The 12,805-nt window shown below is 37.2% G+C and overlaps 2 long non-coding RNA genes across 2 annotated transcripts; both read right to left on the bottom strand.

The window, feature by feature from the left end:
* Window positions 1-3,952: 3,952 nt before the first annotated feature.
* Window positions 3,953-7,363, bottom strand: LOC113027398 (uncharacterized). Its single transcript, XR_003273044.1, has 6 exons — window positions 7,321-7,363; window positions 6,731-6,794; window positions 6,485-6,651; window positions 5,768-5,924; window positions 4,893-5,280; window positions 3,953-4,408 (listed from the first exon to the last, which is right to left on the bottom strand). It is a non-coding gene; the product is annotated as an uncharacterized LOC113027398 (long non-coding RNA).
* Window positions 7,364-11,180: 3,817 nt separating this feature from the next.
* Window positions 11,181-12,253, bottom strand: LOC113027494 (uncharacterized). Its single transcript, XR_003273065.1, has 3 exons — window positions 12,211-12,253; window positions 11,620-11,683; window positions 11,181-11,540 (listed from the first exon to the last, which is right to left on the bottom strand). It is a non-coding gene; the product is annotated as an uncharacterized LOC113027494 (long non-coding RNA).
* Window positions 12,254-12,805: the final 552 nt, after the last annotated feature.

The following is a 12,805-nucleotide window of genomic DNA, read 5'->3' as shown; positions in this document are numbered from 1 at the left end:
TCTGCCGGAGGTTTCTTCCTGTTAAAAGGGAGTTTTTCCTTCCCACTGTCGCCAAAGTGCTTGCTTATAGGGGGTCATATGATTGTTGGGTTTTTCTCTGTATCTATGAAGCGCCTTGAGGCGCCTTTTGTTGTGATTTGGCGCTATATAAATAAATTTGAATTGAATTGAACTGAATTGAGTCCTCCCTTTTGCCGCGAAAGTGCGGGCAATATTAGACTTCCCAGCTCCTCAAATGCATTGAGAGCTGCATTGTTTTTTAGGCATGGCCGGTTACTACCGTAGTTTCTGCAAAAACTTCTCTGAGGTAGTAACCCCGTTTACCAGCCTTGCCAGTCCTAAGTCACTGTTCGTGTGGTCAGAGACATGTCAGTTTCCTCGGGTTTGATCCTGTACTTACTGACCCTGACTCTACATGTTCATTCAAGCTCGAGGTGGACGCCAGCGCTTTGGGGGCTGGCGCCATGCTCCTGTAGGAGCATGAACATGGCGTTGATCATCCTGTCTGTTTTTTTTTTTTTTTTTTTAATTCATAAAACACCAGCTACATTATAGCATGATTGAAAAGGAGGCTTAGAGCTTTGCTGCTCGCCTTGCAGCATTTCGAAGTGTACCTTGGGTCCAATCTAGGGCTGGGTATCGTCACTGATTTCTAGAATCGATTCAATTCCGATTCACAAGGTCCCGAATCGATTCGATCCACGATTCGATTTAATTCGATTCGATTCGATTTAAATCTGGGAAATTTTGACAGTCAGAGATATAATTCAGATCAGGACATTTACATATTTTTGTATCTATAAAAAGGAAGCTGACACTCTCAAGACTTTATCCAAGGTGTGAGCATCACAGCAGATGCCTTTGTGTCAAAGTAGCTGAAGATAAAACACAGAAAAACATGTAGGTGATTTTCCTGGCCTGGGATTTTATAAAAATATTCTGCAGTACATCAAAAACGAAAGAAAACCATTAATTAATCAACATTACCTCTGACGTTACAGCGGTTTTATTAGAGACATGGCTAAGCATTTTGCATTTTGAATAATTTTAAAAAGTTTCAATTTGTTCAGTATTGAACAGCAGAAATGAGGTTTTCTTTTTGGAAGAATGTAAAAGGGGAAAAAACAGCGGCCGACAGCCTGTAAGCAACAGTAGACTTGTGTAACAAGCAAGCGAATAATGAAGAAAGCGAAACTGTTCGAGAGAGGGGGGGGGGGAGAGAGGGGGAGGGAGAGAGGGAGAGAGAGAGAGCTGCGCATCGCAATGGAAGCAAAACAGTAAAAGAGTGAATTCATGACGATGTTTATGTGAAGCGTTTGGATCTTCTTTTGCTGCTGGTTCGGTCAATATTGTTTGGAGAGAGATCAAACTAACAGCTTTAGAATCAGCGCATAAAGGGCGTGAACACAAAGCGCGGACCCGGATCAGCGAGCTGTCGGCTTTCAGCCCCGACTGTGAGAAAGGCGACATCTAACTGATTCTGATCCGCGGGTCGCGCTGTGTGTTTAAGTCTATGTGCAGAATCCCTGTACCTGCTCTCATTTACTGTTTGGTGGTTCTTGAAATTTTGTGAGATGTCACCAGAGATTTTGGCATTTCGGACAAAATAAATTTATATTAAAAAATCGATTCAGGATTTTAATGAATCGATTTTACGTTATCCAAGCCAGAATCGATTTTAATCGATGAATCGATTATAAAAACCCACCCCTAGTCCAATCCTCTACTAACCATTGTATTTTCCAACCATAACCCCCTCGTGTTCTTATCTCAGATGCAGAACAGCAACCAATGGCTCATGCTCTGGTCTTTACTCCTCCAAGACTTTAACATTGAAATCTGTTAAAAGAAGGGCTTAGATAATGTCATGGCTGATGCGCTGTCTAGATCATGAATCAAACTTCCCGTTGAGGACGAAAAGTTTGATATTGAATAGGGGGGTATATTATGATTCAGTGTTATGGATGTTTTGCACTTTGTCGGCCACACCAGAGGGCGGCATAGTTTGTGTCCTGTGTCATTGATGTTATGTGGGTTTTGGGTGTAGGCTGACCATTGATGGAGGACTGGGAGAGGCCGGCTATAAATGAGGACCCTTCTGAACCGGGACACGCCTCACAACTACTTCCTGTTCCCAACGAACTGTGCATGTGGCTGCATATGAATCTGTATTCTGGAATGAGAAGCTTTTGCTGTGTTGTAAATAGTTTTGTTGTAAATAGTTGTAAATACTTTTACTCAGTAGATTTAGAGGTGAGAAGCCATTTTCTTTTGGAACCTTTTCTCCTGTTTTTGGTTAGGGAGGCAGGTGGGGGTTTTTCCGTGTAAGTAAGCCAGTTGCACTTCATTTCTAGAGAGTTTTGTTTGTTGTTTTGGCCATGCTCACCCTGACGCCCGCTACCTTTTGGGACTTAATAAACTGACTGGTTGTTGTAAATCTGTGGCAGTTTTTGGTTCGTCTTCCTTGAGAGCAGGGAGTGTGGGGGCACTTTCCTTTCTTTTCTTTTTTTTAATTTTCCTTGTGTTGCACACCGGTTTCCCCTGGGCTGGGGTGTAAGTTTAGCCTCCACACTCTAAGAAATAAAACGTTGGATTTAATTGACAAAGTTAAGGCAATCTTTTCCACAAAACCTGGTCAATTAAACATAAATCAATATGGTTGTTATCTGCAATTTCAATGGTGATGTATATCAGAAGTGAAATTGTTGTATAAAAGCAACAGCTTTCCTTTCATTGTTACTATTTAACACCATTAATTAGGATTTAAACACTTTGTTCATTTTATTAACTGTATTGCTTTAGGTTCAATTGACAATATTAATTTGAATTTAATGGCACCATTTAGATTGCGTTTTGGACCTAATTAATTTGATTAATTATGATTTAATTAATAGTTTCATCTATATGTTAAATGTTTAGGTATCAACAAAACAAGTCTAGAAAGGTTCCTGAGTTGTCATCTATACATTGTAATTAGGTGTTTGGACCTTTCAGAGGTCTTCAGCAAAGGTCTGACACTTAACTACAGAGTACAGGTGACAACTCAAGAACCTTTTTACACTTGCTCACACGTTACCATTTATAACATTCAAGATCCTTGCACTTCAATAGAAAACTCTTACGCCAAAGCTTACATAAAGTGTAAATGCAATAAAAGGGTGCTGCATCAACAACTTTATTTACTGTGAGCCTTGACAAGGCAAAGCTTCTACAGGGAACAACACCGCATAAGGCAATATTAAATGCTTAAAGTTCATGAACAAAATTTAAACATTGGAAATAACTTTATGTATGTAATGCAATTACAGAAAATATTTAAGTGACACAAAAAGGTAAAAACGATTTAGTCCCCAGTTACAAAAATCTGATTCAGAATTTTAAGTTTTCTATTATATAATAAATTTTACAATAAAAAATGCGTATAGCAAATCTCAAAATATTCTTAATTAAATGCTAAGACCAAAAATCCAGTACTTAACTTGAGTACAGGTGACAACCTTAGAACCTTTTCACATTTGTTTGCACATACACTTTAACATTTATAACACTCAAGATCTTTGACCTGCAATGGAAACCTGGTACACGAGAACTAATATGAAGTGTAAATACAAAATAAATTGTGTTGCTTTAACAACTTGAACAAAAGCCTTCAATGAGGCAAAGCTTAAACAGGGAAACAACACTGCATAATGCAACATTAAATGGTGTGTAAAATAAAATGTAAACATCTGAAACAACTTTCCAGTTTCAACTAAGTGACAGTGCAGTGTAGTACAGTTGTAGGTCTGCAATGGCTACAGTCTGCAGAATTACCACAGCAACTCAAACTAAAGAAAATGTTGTGAAACAATCCATCTGGGTAATTTTGTCCCCAGTTCAAAAAACTCAGTTTCTGAATTATGTTTTCTTTTCCACAATCAAAAAAAAGAAAAAAAAAGAAAAAAAAGCATTCAGTAAATCTCTTAAATATTAAAAGCTATGACAAAATATTTACAAACAAGGATCAACATATATACAATTTATAAACTTTTAAACAGTGAAACAGAGCACTTATTTTGGGGGACATTTTGATCTAGAAGAGTCATTGCGTCTCCTTTTGGCAGAGTTTGTTCTTCAGCACTTGTATTTTGTTAGACAGTTTTTTGTCTTCCAGTCCCATGAGCACCTTCTGGAAGAACTCAAATGTGTAGCGAAGTGGCTTTGGGTAACTCAGATTGAGGCAGTAAATTAGCCCAAACAAAAGTGCACACCCGCTCGCCACATCGTGAAGATCCTGCAAGACGGTGCATCTCTCGATAATGATGCCAACATCTTCAAGGGAGTCATCAGGCTGTGCTCCTTCATGGATTATTTTATAAACACCCAAATCCATCCTCTCGAGCTCTTCAGCTTCCATCACGTTGAAAGCCTGAAAAGGACAGAAATATTTTAAATCCGTTGTATTTTGGTCATCGCATCATCTATCTATTCACTCCATTTTAGTTCAAATGGTCCACACTACCCTAATTACACATATCCCTGAATGAGACTGAGGAGAACAGACCAAAGAAAAATGTGGATTTAAGACTATCAAATAAAGACCAAGAAGAAGATACATGAAACATGGACAGAGGGCAGAAGGAGTATGCATTAATAATATTATCAATATTCTGCTGACCAGGGTCATTTTCTTTAGTTTCGCATAAAACAATGTAAGTGAATGGAAACAAAATCCTAGTATTTCCCATGCACTTTATTGTTGTAAGCTAATTTAAAGAAAACTGATTGCTGCCAGATCAGGAGAATGCCTGGGGCCTGTTTAGAAAATACATTTTTCAACTTACAAAACTCTGGGAATTATGACAGTCAAAATTTTACTGAGGGGTGGAATATCCCTTTAAAAATAAACTTACCATGTACTCTTTGATGAGATTTTCAGGGTTCTCATTCAGGTATATAATCACAGCTTTAAGGATGCATTCACGCTTCACTTCGATAAACAAAACAACACATGCAGCGCAATTACTTTTTTGAAGTTTTTAGAGACCCCCACAGAACTTAAGTCAATTTTTATTGTTGTTTAACCAATTCATAATTGTTTCTAAGTAAATTTTAAACATGCTTTTTGCAAGCAAGCAGTATTTTGTGTTAGAGAATGAGAAGCTTACCAATTCATACCCATAAAGATTATGAGTTATGAGTCCAATTACACTGATTGCGATACATTGGGTCGTGGAAAATGCAGCTTTAGCGTGGTGTACCACCCGAAAGAAGGAAGAAAAGTGTTGTTGCATAGGAGTGCTGTTCAAAGGAATCAAAAACATTTTGATAGAGATTTCCAAAAATTAATGACAAAAACTACACACTGTCACGTTAATATGAGGTATGCCGGCTACCACCACATTTGCAGTATTTATACCAAGAGTGAAAAAAAAAAATCTATTGTGTCACTGAGTTGTGGCGAAATGTGAAATGTTGTCTGCCTTTGTCTTTTCTCAGTGTAGCTAATTATTCCTTTGGACAATTAATGAGTAACAAAAAAAAGAAAAGAAAAAAGCTACAATGCCAGCAGCGGCACTTATGGCCTCTAGGGGCATGAGTTACTTAGTTCTGCTTTGTGTCAGGACCAAATCCAGAATATAAGCCAAAAGCGAGATGAGAAGTATAACGCAGGAGAGAACAAGCATGAAATGACCCAAGAAAGTTAAAAATACAGTTTAATAACCTGACCTGAGATCAACCTGCAACTAATCTATTAGTTACAGAACATTTTAACAAGACAGAATACCTGTGAAATTGCAGATAACGCTGCTGTGATCCGCCGCGCTGTTTCCCCTCCTTTTTTTTCGTAGAATCTTCATCAACTGGTCAGAGTACTGGTCAAGACTGCTCATGAATGTGGACAGCAGTGGAACTGTGGTGATTCGGGTGAACTCCGCATTGATCTACAAAGTTCAAAAATACATTTTTTAAATAGTTCAGCTCAAAACGGGACTAAATCCAGACCAAACCTGATCTAATCCCAGACAAAAAGTTCTGGTGCTGTCCAGGTTTGATTTAAAGAAAGAAAAAAAAGGGGGGGGGGGGGGGGGGGATTGGTTAATCAGATGGGAATGTGCAAAATCAATTACGATTACAAAAAAGGAAAAAAAAAGATTTTTAAATCGACATAAGTTATTCCAACATCCCACCCAAAACATTTATAGATGGACCGGCAGAATCAGGTGGCTGCAAAAGAGTGCCTCACCCATGCAGTACAAAAAAAAAAAAAAAAAAAAAAAAATCACTAAATGCACAAATTTTGCACTTTAGTTGTAAAAGGAAACTGACGTGTATCATGTTAGCAACGTCCTGTTTTCCCAAAATTTTTCATTCTATTGGAGCTGCCCTTCTCACAACACAATTTAGCTGCACTAAGCTGAAAAGACATCAGCTCGGTGACATCAGCTTTGTAGCAGTACTTTTCTGTTCACGGCCAGTTTTTAACCAAGACTCAAACTCATACCTCAGGTACTTTGAAGAGGGCCGGCCATCTGCTTTTGAACTCTGCGATGAATGGCATCTCTTCAATCACCTCTCTTCTTCTGTGTGCAAATGTCTTATCCATCTTTGTTTTGATTATTTGATCGTTGTTTGTTTAAAGAGCAAAGCTTACAACACCACATTCATAACCTAAAAGACCAAATAAGAGAGTTCAAAATCTAAAATTGCGTATTAAGGAAAAAGTAAATAATATGAAAGCATTAGGTACCTTCAACATGCACTTTTGGAGCACAGCTCAAATCTCTGCAGCTCCAAATTCCACAACCAGCAACCTGAGAGAAAAAGAAAACCAGAAAAAATGAATCGTGTACAGTGAGACACATGCAAAGGGGTAGCACAGAGGTGGTCTAAACTTAAGAACACTCCTGTTTCTTTTAAAATGTATTAAAATGTATTAATAATACAAGTTAAATTTCAAATTTCAAACGTTTGAAAATGTCATCGTTGTCCAAACAGGAACTTTAGAGTCTTGAGGTTTGTTGATAAAAAGATTTTAAAATGGCAGAGCTGATCCAAAAGTGTTTGTGTGGGAAGCTAACATGAAGGTGTTTAAAAGAAAACACACACACAAAAAAATTAAGAACACAAAAAAAATAAGAACGCACACAAACACAAGGAGCACACAAACACAAAGAACACAGAAACACCAATGTCCCAGGCAGGATGTAGACCCAAACGCAGGACTCGAACTGAAAGAGGCTACTTTATTGCAGTAGAAAGAATTCCACAAAAACATAAAGTTGCAAAAAACAAAACCACATTAGAAACTAAAAACTATTAATAAAAACTCTGGGAAACCTGGAAACTCAAGGAGCACGGAAGCCAGCACAGCATGGTGAGGGAACAACACAACAGAGAGCAGAGGAGAACACAGGGCTTATATACACAGGGGAGTAATCAGGGAATGGGAAACAGGAGACACAACTGTGAGAAATTAGACTAACGAGACAGGGGAGACGTAAAACTGAACACACTGACATCAGACTGGGATTATCAAAATAAAACAAAACACAAAACAAAGCACAAAGATGTAGACTTGACACTGAGAGGCAGGCTGAAAGAATATAACACATGGAACGCAGAGATGACAGAGACTTAAAGAAGAATTAACATCAAATTAAACTCATGACCAGAGCAAAACTGAAACATCGATTTATAGTACTCGTCAAAACAGGATAGCTAAAGAATCAGAAATAAATCATAATTGAGAAAAACACAAAAATATAAGAAACAGAAAATGATGGGTCAAAATGACCCAGAACCATGACAAACAAGATCACAAAAAACATCAAGAACACAAAAACACCAAGAACACAAAAAACATCAAGAACACACAAGCACCAAGAACACACAAACACCAAGAACACATAAACACCAAGAACACAAAAAACACCAAGAAATCACAAACATCAAGAACACAAAAACATCAAGAAGACACGAACACCAAAAACACAAAAAACATCAAGAACACAAAAACACCAAGAACACCAAAAACATCAGGAACACAAAACACCAAGAACACACAAACACCAAGAACACAAAAACATCAAGAACACACAAAAACCAAGAACACACAAACACTAAGAGCACAAAAAACATCGAGACCATGAAGACCTTCAGTAATAGTAATAAATCACATAGCAATAGTACAATAGTACACCCAAGTAGTTGTAAAAAGCATGATAATATATTAAGCAATCCAAAGTATTAAGAATACGTTACTCTCATTCAGTAACGTAACGGAATACGTTACAAAAAAAAATTTTGGGGCATGCATTCTGTAATCTGAAGAAAAAACACCAAGAACACAAAAAACATCAAGAACACAAAAACACCAAGAACACAAAAAACATCAAGAACACACAAGCACCAAGAACACACAAACACCAAGAACACATAAACACCAAGAACACAAAAAACATCAAGAACACAAACACACCAAGAACACACAAACACCAAGAACACACAAACATCAAGAACACAAAAACATCAAGAACACACAAGCATCAAGAACACAAACACACCAAGAACACAAACATCAAGAACACAAACACACCAAGAACACAAAAAACATCAAGAAAACACAAACATCAAGAACACAAAAACATAAAGAACACAAAAACACCAAGAACACAAAAAACACCAAGAACACAAAAAACATCAAGAACACACAAACACACCATGAACACACGAACATCAAAAACACACAAACATCAAGAACACAAAAACACCAAGAACACAAAAAAACATCAAGAACACAAACACCCAGACCACAAAAAATAAAGAACACAAAAACACGAAGAACAAAAAAAACATCAAGAACACACAAACATCAACAGCATAAAAAAAAGAACACAAAGACATCAAGAACACAAAAACATCAAGAACACACAAACACCAAGAACACAAAACACCAAGAACACAAAAACACCAAGAACACAAAAAACATCAAGAACACACAAACACCAAGAACACAAAAAACATCAAGAACACACAAACATCTTACTTACTTACTACTTAGACTTAGTTCCTCCTACGCCGGGCGGCGCATCGGGCAGCTAGTGATCTCCATCGATGTCGGTCAGCAGCGACTGTTTCAGCTTCGTCACAGGCAATGTCGACAGTTCTCAGATCGTCCATAAATGTTCGACGCCATTGCCGGTCCCAAGCCCGGATGAGAAAGGAGGAGGGAGTGGAGAAAAGCCCTCGGGTCGTCCACTGCCCGATGCGTCGACCAATTTTCGACCCAAAAGAAACAACACACAAACATCAAGAACACAAAAACATCAAGAACAGAAAAACATCAAGAAAACAAAAGCATAAAGAACACAAAAACACCAAGAACAGAAAAAACATCAAAAACACAAAAGCACCAAGAATATAAAAAAACATCAAGAAAACACAAACATCAAGAACACAAAAACATAAAGAACACAAAAACACCAAGAACACAAAAAACACCAAGAACACAAAAAACATCAAGAACACACAAACACACCAAGAACACAAAAAAACACCAAGAACACAAAAACACCAAGAACATAAAAAAAATCAAGAACACATAAGCATCAAGAACACAAAACACCAAGGGCACAAAAAAAATCAAGATCACAAAAACACCAAGAACACAAAAACACCAAGACCACAAAAAACATTTACAACACACAAAATCACCAAAGAACATAAAAACACCAAGAACACACAAACACCAAGAACACACAAAAACCAAGAACACACAAACACTAAGAACACAAAAACCAAGAACACACAAACACCAAGAACACATGAAAACCAAGAACACACAAACACCAAGAACACAAAAACACCAAGAACACAAAAACATCAAGAACGCACAAACACCAAGAACACAAAAACACAAAGAACACACAAACACCAAGAACACATGAAAACCAAGAACACACAAACACCAAGAACAAAAAAAACATCAAGAACACACAAACATCAAGAACACACAAACACCAAGAACAAAAAAACATCAAGAACACACAAACATCAAGAACACACAAACACCAAGAACACAAAAAACATCAAGTACACAAAAACATCAAGAAAACACAAACACCAAGATCACAAAAACATGAAGAACACACAAACATGAAGAACAAACAAACACCAACAACACACGAACACCAAGAACACAAAAAACATCAAGAACACAAAAACACCAAGAACACACAAACACCAAGAACACAAAAACATCAAGACCATGAAGACCTTCAGTAATAGTAATAAATCACACAGCAATAGTACTATAGTACACCCAAGTATTCAGACTACGTTACTCTCATTCAGTAACGTAACGGAATACGTTACAAAATACATTTTGGGGCATGCATTCTGTAATCTGAAGAACACACATATACCAAGAACACAAAAACACCAAGAACACACAAATATCAAGAACACAAAACACACCATGAACACACAAAAACCAAGAACACATGAACACCAAAAACACAAAAACATCAAAGAACACACAAACATCAAGAACATCAAGAACACAACACACCAAGAACCCACAAACATCAAGAACACAAAAACATCAAGAACACAAAAAAACATCAAAAACAAACACACAGACCACAAAAAAATCAAGAACACACAAACACCAAGAACCCACAAACATCAAGAACACAAAAACACCAAGAACACAAACACACCATGAACACAAAAACATCAAGAACACACGAACATCACAAACACAAAAACACACCATGAACACAAAACGAAGAACACAAAGAACATCAAGAACACAAACACAGAACACAAAATCACCAAGAACACAAAAACATAAAGAACACACAAACACCAACAACACACAAACACCAACAACACAAAAAACAACAAGAAAACACCAACACCAAGAACACATAAACACCAAGAACACACAAACACCAAGAACACACAAACATCAAGAACACAAAAACACCAAGAACACACAAACACCAAGAACACAATTACAAAAAAGGAAAAAAAAAGATTTTTAAATCGACATAAGTTATTCCAACATGCCACCCAAAACATTTATAGATGGACCGGCAGAATCAGGTGGCTGCAAAAGAGTGCCTCACCCATGCAGTACAAAAAGAAAAAAAAAAAAAAAAAAAATCACTAAATGCACAAATTTTGCACTTTAGTTGTAAAAGGAAACTGACGTGTATCATGTTAGCAACGTCCTGTTTTCCCAAAATTTTTCATTCTATTGGAGCTGCCCTTCTCACAACACAATTTAGCTGCACTAAGCTGAAAAGACATCAGCTCGGTGACATCAGCTTTGTAGCAGTACTTTTCTGTTCACGGCCAGTTTTTAACCAAGACTCAAACTCATACCTCAGGTACTTTGAAGAGGGCCGGCCATCTGCTTTTGAACTCTGCGATGAATGGCATCTCTTCAATCACCTCTCTTCTTCTGTGTGCAAATGTCTTATCCATCTTTGTTTTGATTATTTGATCGTTGTTTGTTTAAAGAGCAAAGCTTACAACACCACATTCATAACCTAAAAGACCAAATAAGAGAGTTCAAAATCTAAAATTGCGTATTAAGGAAAAAGTAAATAATATGAAAGCATTAGGTACCTTCAACATGCACTTTTGGAGCACAGCTCAAATCTCTGCAGCTCCAAATTCCACAACCAGCAACCTGAGAGAAAAAGAAAACCAGAAAAAATGAATCGTGTACAGTGAGACACATGCAAAGGGGTAGCACAGAGGTGGTCTAAACTTAAGAACACTCCTGTTTCTTTTAAAATGTATTAAAATGTATTAATAATACAAGTTAAATTTCAAATTTCAAACGTTTGAAAATGTCATCGTTGTCCAAACAGGAACTTTAGAGTCTTGAGGTTTGTTGATAAAAAGATTTTAAAATGGCAGAGCTGATCCAAAAGTGTTTGTGTGGGAAGCTAACATGAAGGTGTTTAAAAGAAAACACACACACAAAAAAAATTAAGAACACAAAAAAAATAAGAACGCACACAAACACAAGGAGCACACAAACACAAAGAACACAGAAACACCAATGTCCCAGGCAGGATGTAGACCCAAACGCAGGACTCGAACTGAAAGAGGCTACTTTATTGCAGTAGAAAGAATTCCACAAAAACATAAAGTTGCAAAAAACAAAACCACATTAGAAACTAAAAACTATTAATAAAAACTCTGGGAAACCTGGAAACTCAAGGAGCACGGAAGCCAGCACAGCATGGTGAGGGAACAACACAACAGAGAGCAGAGGAGAACACAGGGCTTATATACACAGGGGAGTAATCAGGGAATGGGAAACAGGAGACACAACTGTGAGAAATTAGACTAACGAGACAGGGGAGACGTAAAACTGAACACACTGACATCAGACTGGGATTATCAAAATAAAACAAAACACAAAACAAAGCACAAAGATGTAGACTTGACACTGAGAGGCAGGCTGAAAGAATATAACACATGGAACGCAGAGATGACAGAGACTTAAAGAAGAATTAACATCAAATTAAACTCATGACCAGAGCAAAACTGAAACATCGATTTATAGTACTCGTCAAAACAGGATAGCTAAAGAATCAGACATAAATCATAATTGAGAAAAACACAAAAATATAAGAAACAGAAAATGATGGGTCAAAATGACCCAGAACCATGACAAACAAGATCACAAAAAACATCAAGAACACAAAAACACCAAGAACACAAAAAACATCAAGAACACACAAGCACCAAGAACACACAAACACCAAGAACACATAAACACCAAGAACACAAAAAACAC

This window comes from Astatotilapia calliptera, chromosome 7, assembly GCF_900246225.1.
Source record: "Astatotilapia calliptera chromosome 7, fAstCal1.2, whole genome shotgun sequence".
NCBI lineage: Eukaryota > Metazoa > Chordata > Actinopteri > Cichliformes > Cichlidae > Astatotilapia > Astatotilapia calliptera.
The sequence above is the reverse complement of the archived record's forward strand: the minus strand, read 5'-3'. Positions and strand labels throughout refer to the sequence as shown.